This window comes from Pyxicephalus adspersus, chromosome 4 (assembly GCF_032062135.1).
Source record: "Pyxicephalus adspersus chromosome 4, UCB_Pads_2.0, whole genome shotgun sequence".
Taxonomy (NCBI): domain Eukaryota; kingdom Metazoa; phylum Chordata; class Amphibia; order Anura; family Pyxicephalidae; genus Pyxicephalus; species Pyxicephalus adspersus.
Genome location: NC_092861.1, coordinates 616,944 through 629,136, shown reverse-complemented (window position 1 = coordinate 629,136; position 12,193 = coordinate 616,944). Strand labels below are relative to the sequence as shown.

Sequence of the window (12,193 nt, the reverse complement as noted above, 5' to 3'; positions counted from 1 at the left end):
CCCTGTCGAGTTACTCCCGCGACTCCCCAAGCTGAATTGTGATTCCCCATAGTTGGGCAGCTCTTACAAGAGCTTATAGTAATATAGTGGTTCCCTACCACACGAGACACGGCTACAAGTTGAGGGTGAAAAAGATTACTTTATTGATGCCACACTTATTATTATATCCCCTCTGGACCTGATGGAGAACTAGGCGATAGACACACCGACCAATGGAAATAACCACATAATCCGGGACACTCCCATCCAATGTCTCTCCTCTGTCTGGGAGATAATTAGGTCAGACACCGGACGTAACCCACTCATCTCCAGACAGTAAAACCACATTGTTTATAAAGTCTTCCATACGGAACACACAGTGTCTTTCCTCTGTCTGGGAGATAATTAGGTCAGACACCATATGTAACCCAATCATCTCAACAGACAAACAGAGGGCCTTTCTTACATGGCTCCCTCTTAGTGGAACATGCTGGCAGACCTGGTTTGACCCTTTTTCAGGGCACCCTGGGGCTCTCCAGTCTCTGGTATTCGTGGTGGAGATCAGTCTGCTGGGATAATCGATCCGCATTGTCATTCTGTTTTCCAGGCCGGTACTGCATGGTAAGGTTGTAGGGTTGGAGTGCCAGACTCCATCTCATTAGCTGGCCATTGTCCCCTGCAACACGGTTTAGCCACACAAGCGGATTATGGTCTGTAACAAGAGTAAACTCTTGTCTGTATAAATATGGAGTCAATTTCTTTAGGGCCCACACCAGGGCTAAGCATTCCTTCTCCACCGCTGCATAGCTGACCTCTCGGAGAAGAAGCTTTCTGTGAGCTTGGGAAACAGCACTCACTGTTCAATGTTTGTATATAAATATAGGACTGTCGTTCTGCATTTCAGCCACAAGCTGCCGCTGTTTCTTAACACAGCTAAACAAGTGGCCAGTATTTGTATATTGTTAGGAAGTGTGGTTGTTCTGAGGAAGACAGGAAGCAGGAAGCAGGAAGCAGGAGAGCAGACATCTTGCAAGGACTGTGTGTGAAACAGAATCCGCTCGCATCCAAGGGTCAGCGTGTTCTTAGAGTCTCAGGAGCTGTGGCTGAGTGAGGCTGACCACCGTCCAAGGCAGATCCTGTCCAGAGGAAAAGGATTGTTTCCCAGGAAGGCTGAAAGGAGCTGAGGAACGGAGCGCTGTCTGTCTTGCAGGACCTCATGTTTGCTGAAGAGACTCTTCCAGGTCCACAGCCCATATGCAGCGTGAGATCATCTCAGGCACTGCTCATTTCAGCAGACATAAGTCACATTGTAGCACATAAATCATAATGTACAACACACACCAATCTGCAGTGTTTTCACTGATAACCTGCAATAAACACAATGCCCCTGGTGTGAATCTGCCCATACAAGTTGGGAGGTGCTATGACAAGGGGGCTATGTTTGATTTGCTTTGCCAGCAAAGCTTTAGAATCTCTATAGGAATTGCAGCCTCAGAACCTGTGTGTGAGGTACACTGGGTCTGTCCATATGAACCCCTAAAAGGTTCTTTTTTCTGGGGGACCTCCAATCCTTAACACTGATGGCCTGGGACATCGTAAAGACTGAATTACATACAACTGCCATGAAAACAAAGGAAAAAAATCCTTTCATACTTAGTAATCTCCTGAATAAGAAGAATGAGAAGAACACATTCATGTAACCCCAATTATTTTTATTCAGCAGTTTAATAATCACTGATTATTAAACAACCAGATCCTCCAATATTCATCTCCTTCAGCCAGCCTCACTCGTCTCCTATACAAAGATATACATCTTGATTACACATCTGATTCTAAGATCTTCTTTTTAGTATCCTTTAGGATTCTCATAGCTGTTTTATTTTATATAATAACGAAAAGAGGTTAATATTAATAAAATATATAAATTACTATATAATATATCAATTAATTAAAATATAAAAAGTAATATTGTTGTACATAGCAGTCTGTCTCACACTCAGTGTTATGTTAAAATGGAGGGGAACCAGGTGAGTTGGGTCCTATGTACAATCTTCTTTAGATCTACCAACAAATATGTAGTGTAACACTATCAACCATTGGCAACGTCCTTCCCCCTAGTCTGGGTGGCCCTGTAGAGTTACTCCAGCGACTCCCCAAACTGAATTGTGATTCTCCGTAGTTCTCCGGCAGCTCTTACAAAAGCTAGTAGTAATATAGCGGTTCCCTACAACATGAGACACGGCTGCGAGTTGAGGGTGAAAAAGAAAGAAGAAGAACACTTTAATGATGCCACACTTATTATTATATCCCCTCTGGACCTGATGGAGAACTAGGCGATAAACACACCGACCAATGGAAATAACCACACAATCCGGGATACTCCCACCCAATGTCTCCCCTCTGTCGGGGAAATAATTAGGTCAGACAACGGACGTAAACCACTCATCTCCAGACAGTAAAACCACATTCTTTATAAAGCCTCCCGTACCGTGTCTTTCCTCTGTCTGGGAGATAATTAGGTCAGACACCGTATGTACCCAATCATCTCAACAGACAAACAGAGGGCCTTTGTTACATGGCTCCCTCTTAGTGGAACATGCTGACAGACCTGGTTTGACCCTTTTTCCGGGCACCCTGGGGCTCTCCAGTCCCTGTTATTCATGGTGGAGATCAGTCTGCTGGGATAATCCATCTGCGTTGCCATTCTGTTTTTTGGGCAGGTAGTGGATGGTAAAGTTGTAGGGATGGAGTGCCAGACTCCATCTCAGTAGCCGACCATTGTCCCCTGCAACACGGTTTAGCCACACAAGCGGATTATGGTCTGTAAGAAGAGTAAACTCTTGTCCGTATAAATATGGAGTCAATTTCTTTAGGGCCCACACCAGGGCTAAGCATTCCTTCTCCACCGCCGCATCGCTGACCTCTCGGAGAAGAAGCTTTCTGTGAGATTGAGAAACAGCCTCACTGTTCAATGTCTGTGTGTAATTAAATATAGGACTGTCATTCTGCATTTCAGCCACAAGATGTCGATGTTTCCTAACACAGCTAAACAAGTTGCCAGTGTTTGTATATTGATAGGAGGTGTGGTTGTACTGAGAAAGGAGAAGACAGGAAACAGGAAGCAGGAAGCAGGAGAGCAGACATCTTGCAAGGACTGTGTGTGAAACAGAATCCGCTCGCATCCAAGTGTCAGCGCATCCTAGAGTCTCAGGAGCTGTGGCTGAGTGATGCTGACCACCGTCCAAGGCAGATCCTGTCCAGAGGAAAAGGATTGTTTTCCAGAAAGGCTGAAAAGAGCTGAGGAATGGAGCGCTGTCTGTCTTGCAGGACCTCATGTTTGCTGAAGAGACTTGTTGTTGTTGTTCAGTTTAAAGATATCAGTGGATCCAGAACAAGACCCAGGTCAGTAAAATTGTGCACGCACTGCATTATAGTATTGGCGCCTGAAATACCAGAGACTGAGATTAGACCTGCAGTAGCTAGTAAGTTAGTGTCTATGTGTGTGGCAGGTCATAAAAACCAATTTTGAAGGAGGGCGCTGTGCTGTCCTCTGGGCTGAGTGTATGTAATGTATTTTCTTTGTCTTTATATTTGGAATTTTGTTCATTGTTATATTACTCAGTAAAGTACGTTCTGTTGTACATAAGCTGGTGTCCGTGTTGCCTTTCCTGTTTGTGACTTTGCTGTATCCTAGAAAGCAGGCGACAGAGTGCTCTCCTCCCATCTTCTCCCACCTGGCTCAAAACTCCCCCCAGTCCGAACATTGAAGCGTCTGTATGAACAATAAAACGTTTGTTAGGGACTGGGGCAGCCAAGAGGGGAGCATGAGCTAATGCCGTCTTAGGGGCTTGGAACACAGTTTTACAGTCAGGAGACCACAGGACCTGTTGGGGTAAATTTTTCTTGGTCAGATCAGTCAGGGGTTTGGCGATGCCTCTATAGTCTGGCACAAAGCGTCAGTAGTACCCAGCTGTGCCCAGGCCACCCAGTGTCCCAGGTAATGGACCTCCGCCATCCCAAAATGGCATTTGTCTGGTCTCAGAGTCAGGCTGGCGGCCCAAATCTGATCCAGCACCGTTCCTATGTGAGCTAAATGTTCCTCCCAGGACTCACTATGGATCACTATGTCATCCAGGTACGCACAAGCGAAATCCTGGAAGCCATCAAGGTGTCTATCCACCAAGTGCTTGAACATTTTTTTTATCCTGAACGGCATGACCCTAAACTGGTACAAGCCAAACGGGGTGACAAAGGCCGACTTGGGGATCGCCTCCTGGGCTAGGGGAATTTGCCAGTAACCCTTACAGAGATCAATGGTGGTTGTTATGCGATCCAAAAGCTCCTCTACTCGGGCCATAGGGTAGGCATCTGTCACCGACCTATCATTTAACTTGCGGTATTCTACACAGAATCTGGTGGTACCATCTTTCTTGGGCACTAAGACGACCGGGGATGCCCAGGGTCTGTCTGAAGGTTCGATTACCCCCAACCTCAGCATCTTGCGAGAGAGGTGCCTTCACCCAGGCTTTTGGGAAAAAGTAGGGCTCTAAGCCTGTAATTGGGTGTGCAACTGTTCACTCTCATTGGGAGGGAGTTTGCCCCCTAATTGAACCTGGCTAAGGAGATCGGTGGGTGACCCCTTCTCTAAGAGCTCCGTGGCAGGGCTATATACAGCGGACACATTCTCTGGTCTCTTTAAGTATTCTTTCAACATATTAATATGAAAGGCTCTTTTTAACCTCTCATCTTTACAACTGGCGATGACATAAGTGGTATAGCACAGCTTCTCTATCACCTTATAGGGTCCCTGCCAGGAAGCCTGCAGTTTATCCTGCTTCCCGGGCTTCAATACTAAGACCTTTTGTTCTCTAAAGAAATTACGTGGTCGGGCACCGTACCATACTCTGTCGCGCCTGGGCTGCCTGGAGATTGTCTTTGACTGCCCGAGCCAGCTGCCCCATGCGGCTTCTAAGCTCCAGGACGAATGATACGATTGGAGTCATTCCCCGTTTTCCCCTCCCAATGCTCCCTGATGAGATCAAGTGGTCCTTGTACCTTTCTCCCATAAAGAAGCTCAAAGGAGGAAAACCCAGAGGATTCCTGTGGTACCTCCCTATAGGCAAATAGGAGGTGTGGTAGGAATCGCTCCCAGTCTCTGTATTCGCTGGTGAAAGTCTTGAGCATTTGCTTCAAAGTTCCATTGAAGCGCTCACAGAGACTGTTAGTCTGGGGATGGTATGGTGAACTAAGTAGCAATTTAATACAGCAGACCCTCCACAGCTGCTGTGTCAGTTCTGCAGTAAATTGTGCACCTTGAGAAACCCGACTCGGGAGAAAATCTGTACCAGGGCGGTAGCTACAGTGTCTGCCTGTATATGTGACAGAGCAACTGCCTCAGGATAGTGGGTAGCACTTCTTACCGGATGGACTAGGTTTGGAAAGGGGTCCCACAAGGTCAATGGCTACATCCCAAGGTGCGTCCCAAGCTATCAAGGTCTGGGTATTAGTCACAGTCAGGGAAGATCTCACCTGGGTCCCCCGAGCTGGGGAACTGGTCTGTTCAGTTCTCGCTTGGGCCCTGGTTGTCACGGGGTGTGCAGCTGCTGTAGAGGTGGGGACATAGGCAGAAGTGAAAGGGCCCAAATTGTTGCCCAGCAGGACCTCGGCAGGTAGGGTATCCATCATGCCGACTTTTACTACACCGGATCCGGCTTCCCAGTCTAGGTGGACGCAGGTGGTAGGCAGGCGAAATACAGCTCCCCCAACCACTTAAACAGCTATGGTTTGGCCCGTACGCTTATGGGCTGGAATCAGGTGCCCCTTTACCAGTGTACCATCCCGCCACTGCCACCAAATGTGACGGTATCAACCGTTGGCGACGTCCTTCCCCCTAGTCCGGGTGGCCCTGTGGAGTTACTCCAGCGACTCCCCAAGCTGAATTGTAATTCCCCGTAGTTGGGCAGCTCTTACAAGAGCTAGTAGTAATATAGCGGTTTCCTACAACACGAGACACGGCTGCGAGTTAAGGGTGACCACCCATTACTGGCTTTGCAAACTCCTATTCTGCATTCCACCACCTCCAATCGTAGTTTCCAGTCATTCCTGGTTCTGTTATTTCAGCTTACCAGTGTCACACATACCTGTTCTTCACTAGTACAGGCGTCTCTTTCCTGTTCATGTGGGCAGTCCTGACTCTGGGTGTGCCTACGCTCCCAAGCTTTATCAGTTTAACCCTTCCCACAGGCAAATCAAGAAATAGCCTTTAAACTATCCCTGGCTGTTTAGCTAGTTTAGATGCAGCAATCAGTGTTAGAGACTGTCTTAGTGCCCAGGCCCCTAGCTTCTGACCAGTTCCTGTACACCTGTTGGTTAATTCAGTGTTTCCTCTGTCCAGCTCCTGTGTTAACCCCTTGTTGCTCAGTCTGGTGTTTCCAGCCTGTTCCCTTGTGCTGTTCCAGTGTTCCTGTCTGTCTGTGGTTATCCTTGTATCACCTGTGCCTCCTGTTGCTTCCAGTATCTCCTGTGTTCCCTGTCTCCGCAGTGGCCCCTGTGTCATTGGTGTCTGTCTCCTGGATCCCTGGTATTTGACCCCTGGTGTGTGACCTGACTTCTCTTGCTTGCTGCCTTCCTTGACCCTCGCCTTCCTTAACAATTCTTCTGCTTAGTGATTTGGTAATGTGTATCTACCTGCCCACCCTAGTGTGCCTAAGGACCACAACCTAGTGGTAACCAGCAGTGCAACATCCTGACCACTAGAGGCTCTGGAGAAAACCTGGTTACTCATTAGTCTCTACGCCTTGGCCCCTGCCCTAAGCGTGACACAGAGCCAACCCAAGGATGTTTGTAATAACTGACATGAAGCTGTGTTATCATTATATCAGTCATAACATGGACTTTCCTTGACTGAGCCGGTTAAAAATGGCTGGAAATACAGACAATAATATTAAGATGTATTTGGAGGCTCCTTGTATTATGCAGCACATTACAGAGTCAATAGACCAGAAGAGCTCCTAATGTTTGCTTGTTTTAGATCAACCCTCTGTACCAATAATACAGACATTTCAGGGAATATCTGGCTGTCCCATCTCTGCTATAATGTAGATTTCCCTTTCTTTTCTATTCTGCCCTCGTGCCATCACCATACACCTCATTCCCTGGTAATAATAGGGATAATTCAGGGAATATCTGGCTGTCCCGTCTCTGCTGTAATGTGAACCCAAACTGAATGACATTTGCCCTGTGCACTGTGTATAATAAACTGTTATTGCATACGAGGGGTGCTGAGATGTTTCTGGCTTTGCCCCATTCCAGATGAAATAGAATAATGAATGTGGGGCATATGCCAGCCTAATATCTTAGTATGTAACTGTGTACTGAGAACATTATATACCGGCTTCATGTCAGTTATTACAAACATCCGATCTGGTTCCCATTCATAACCCACCATTGGCTGTTGTAAATTTAAAGGAAAACATTATCATCTTTTTATATTTTCAGTGATATTTTGAAGAGTTCTCTAATAGAAAAAAACTCTATAGAGGACGTGTTTATATGTAATTATAATTGTAATGTGCTGGGCTATCAATATCAGTGAGATTGGGTGTGTATATAATACAATATAATTATACCATACACATATTTAAGTCTAATATTAGGAGAAGAGTTGGGATTACAACACTCAGGACATGAATTTGTTGTATGATATTCTTCCTCCTCCCTGATCTCTTCCTGCTCTGATCCCTATAAAACACGCCATGGTCATCCCCATCTCATAGACTCTTCCAGATATCACCATGGACTCCCGAATCTTCCTCCTTCTGCTCCTCCTGGCCTGTGCAGCCGTCTACACCGACAAGTTGCCCCCATGTAAAGGCATTGGTGAGTGACGGCAGGGGGTGAGCACCCGGGGAATGGCAGAACTTGGGGATGTACTGTGCTCACTTTATATTATTATATATTGCTGTGTAAGCCTCCAATTGTAAGAATGGAAGATTTGTATGTTTAGGGGCTCATTCATGCCAGCAATGTTGGGCCACGTGGGGGCAACACATTCATAATTCAGGAACAAGGCAATCGTGTTATAATTTATGTTCTGTGTCTTTATAATGAGGAAAGCATTTGTGAGCAGCAGCAATCCCAGCACATCACAACTCAGTGTGCTGCAGAGAAATAAAGGACGAGCCATGCAAATGGAAGCTCCGCATCCCTGCCGGCCTCACTGATGGGTGAATTGTCAGCAACATCTCCAGAAAGCAGGAACTGGATGAGGATTCACCTTTCTGTATTTATCACAAACTTTTTATTTTACATTGGTGGCAACGGCTGGACATTTACTCAATGCCAGAGGATTGGGGAGGGGGGTTGTGCTGAGTCCCAGGGGAATACAAATCTAAACATTTATTACTGCTCACTTTACATTTATTTACTTTTTAAGTTCTGCCTTTTTTAAGTTTGTTAGTTCGATTTTGATGTACATTCCCACCCATCGCCACCATCACCCCCCAAGTAATTGTATGTCTATGATGTGGGGCTGTAACACCCCTTATTGGCTGATTTCCTGCTGTAATGGAGGTGAATGTTTTGCAGCACCATATACTGTAAAGTGTGATGATCCTAACTGATGATCCTAATCCCTTCCCTGTCCTCTCTTCACAGTCAAACCTGGAAATTGCCCAAATGGAAGAATATTTGACTGCCCACCCCCTGGCACTGTGGATGATGAATGTAAATGCGATGATGATTGTGATGATGACATGAAATGCTGCAAGACATGCGCCATGAGTTGTGAGAAACCAGAATTCAATGGTAAATTCCATCACTTCTGTATCTATATATATTATCTAATATATAGAAAGTACATACATGGTACCCTTGGTACCTGGGGATGTTAAGAAATGGAAATCTCAGAAGTTAGCTGCACATTTATAGGGAATCTGGGGATGCCGAGAAAGGGAAATTTCAGGTGGAGTCTGCACGACTATAGGGAATCTGGGGATGCCGAGAAAGGGAAATTTCAGGTGGAGTCTGCACAACTATAGGGAAGCTGGGGATGCTGAGAAAGGGAAATCCCAGAAGGTGGCTGCACGACTATAGGGACAGACATTGAATTGCTCCATCTGCAAGCAGCACCACCAGAGTGTAATAAACAGGGTGCCATAGACTGAGGTGGCTTACTTCATGGAATCACTGGCCAGATAAATGTCTCCCAGCAGGTAGGTGGGGGTGTTGAATGAATTTGCCTCAGTTCAGTTCTCATGGTCTGTCAAATTGGTCCCAGCATTTGGGTTGGGTTGTGCCTGAAATCAAATCCCACGGAATTCGGCTGACATCACACAGAGGGTCCTAGGCTTATTGAAAGGTCTGGTTTCTATATTTGTGGGGGGGGGGTCTTATTTTATTATATTGTAATTAAAACAAATATTTAGCTCAGTGGATCCACCTGATCAGCTGGTTGTTGTTCTATACAGTCAATGACACAGCATGCGGCTTTGTGCTGAACCCGACCACCCGACCACCCTTTGTGCTGAACCCGAACAGCAGAGATGTTCAGATTTGTTTGGTAAATCTGAACATCTCTGCTGTTTGGGTTCAGCACAAAGGGTGGTCGGGTGGTCAGGTTCAGCACAAGTGCAAGGTGCAAGGACTCTACAAATCTGGTCTGATCATTCATCTGTTACTATTGTACTGTGCACAGTGAACATAGGTATAGCAGGGGAAGAACCTGGATGGTGGGCAATCACACAATGGGCACAGCTGGTGTGCAAACATATTTGTGCAAACTATTGTCATGAACTCTTATAGTGTTTAATTACCTGTACATTAAGTCCTATTTTATACATACCTTATGTCAACTGATTATCTCCTACTACTTCTCTCTATAGCAAGTCAGATACATTATATTGTCAGGCATGGCGCTCACCTATGCCTAGCATCACTTTATTTCCACTATATCGGTTATGACAATTTATTTCTAATATACAGCTTATTATATAACTGCATGTCTGCCAAAACATATTGCTGTGTTACTTTTACCCCACACAATCTCCTCATATTTGGTAATAGTCAAAGTGTTATTGTTGTTTATGATGATCAATTATTATTTACTTTGTTTATTCATTATTGTATTCTTTGGTGTATACTATTATTTTATTATTGGATACAAATCATATTGTCAGTTTAGATATATATGTATGTTTTTGACTACCTACTACCAGTGATTATACAATTACTTTATTACTAAATATAAATGTTGTACTGATTAGCATATATGTATTATCTTTACATCTAAATTCCCCTGAAGAAGCCAAAGAGTGAAACGCGTTGGACCAGTATCACTCAAGCAATCCAAATCATAGAATCATCATTGTATAGAGCATCAGTCCCCCATCCATTCTATCCTTCCACCATCTATGTGGAAGGCTGGGACAATATCGCCTGTAATTCTATCATGATTACATTTTCAGTTTTATAAATTGTATGTTATATGGCTGAAATATAACTCACAATATTTATGTAAATTATACAAAAAAAAACCCTGCCTTCTGTTTTCTCTGATTTTTGATATTGATTGTTATATTGGGGTTGGCAACACCAAAGATTTTTTTTTATAACACTTGTGGTTGGCTAATTCCCACATCCATCAAATTCCTTCTTGGGAGAAAGGTGCACAGAGGTGGGGGTGGGGGGATCATCGTATAAGGATTTAGAAGACCATACAGGAATAAGGAAATATTTACAGATCTCTGGAAAGAGGGAAACAGACAAATCTGATTTTATCCAGTGAACAGGCGGGTGACACATTCACCTACAGGGCGGCAGTAGTAAATAGCGGCTCTGCCATCTGTAGAGGAGTCACAAGACTGACCAATCAGAATAACAAACATTTCAGCAGTAATTACCCCTCACATGCCGTTATTTCAGCTTCCTACTGAAGTCTTTGCTTTGGGTTCCCCAATATTATTCCCATCTGATGAAAATAAAGATAGAAATGTGTAAAATGTCAAATATCAGGATAAAAATGAATAATAATATCTAAAATGATTTGTCTTTTCATGTTTTCCTGAAAATTTCCCTACAGACGGAGGCACTGCATGAGAGATGGGAGAAGATGGGTGGAGCAGTGACAGCGATATCCCTCTGTGGGTGACCCCAACATGACAGATGCCCCCCAATAATAAAGATTTGTCTCATCTCACAGCTTATTGGTCTTCTGTCTCATCATTGGTCACATGACATCTCACTGACAATGTCGTACTGACACGCCACTGACCCTGATTTTTCAGATTTGTGTCTTCAGGGGGTTCGGACAGTGAGGGGGTTATAGGGAAAGATTGCATTGTGTGTAATGGGGGTTATAGCGGAAGATTGCATTGTGTGTAATGGGGGGATGGGAAAATTATATGCAGTTAATACTCAATGACAACCCTGAAAGTTGTAGATTCCAGAAATTTGATGTTTGATGTTTTGGGGTCAGCCCAGGGGCTTCTCTAATTTGTTGCCTTTTATTGAGCAGGTAGAAGTCAGATTTCTAGAACTCCACTCATACCGTGGGAATTTCAATGAAATATGATTGGCTCCTGTACTATGTTTATTCTGTGCTGTGATTAGTCATCTTTTCTGTCATGTGACCTGTGTAAGAATTATCGTTATCAAGGGCGATTCTGCCGATGTCTAACCACACCCATTTTAATGGTAACCACGCCTATTTACTGTGACCATACATCTTTATTGGTAACCACGCCCATTGTTGCCAAAGTTCTCAAAGCCACCACATGACTAGGCCCCTCATTTTGTCCAGACCCCTGAGGAGGAGAAAAGGTGCCAGAATTTTTTGGCCTGGGGCTGTTATTGGAATTGACTGGTGGATGGTAAATCCAATTTTGAGATCTGTGGTGATAACACATGATCATATCGTAAATGTTTAGAAGATCTGAGGTTAGAAGATCTGAGAGACTGGCTGCACATGAGGTTATCTGACAGTCTCTTTGCTTTCACTTGTTTCAGTGTTGTTGTTGGTAATAAATAATGATCACACCTCTGGTCTCTGCTGCAGCTTGTTATCATTACTATTCCTCTATTTAGCCGGGCCTTACACTTCAGGTCATGCCGTTAATATTCTCTGCTTAGAGGTGGAAGAGCTGGTGTGTGGTCCTCTCCTGAGTTCCTGCTCCTCCATTTTCTATTAAAGATAAATTTTCTTCTCTTGTATCTTGTT

The 12,193-nt window shown here is 44.6% G+C and overlaps 1 long non-coding RNA gene across 2 annotated transcripts; it reads left to right on the top strand.

Annotated features, from left to right (window-relative positions):
- Positions 1 to 7,795: 7,795 nt before the first annotated feature.
- LOC140327957 (uncharacterized) lies at positions 7,796 to 11,171 on the top strand. Of its 2 annotated transcripts, none has more exons than XR_011920189.1 (3): positions 7,796 to 7,857; positions 8,635 to 8,784; positions 11,057 to 11,171. It is a non-coding gene; the product is annotated as an uncharacterized lncRNA (long non-coding RNA). The 2 variants fall into 2 exon arrangements; XR_011920188.1 differs by lacking the exon at positions 7,796 to 7,857 and adding an exon at positions 8,170 to 8,260.
- Positions 11,172 to 12,193: the final 1,022 nt, after the last annotated feature.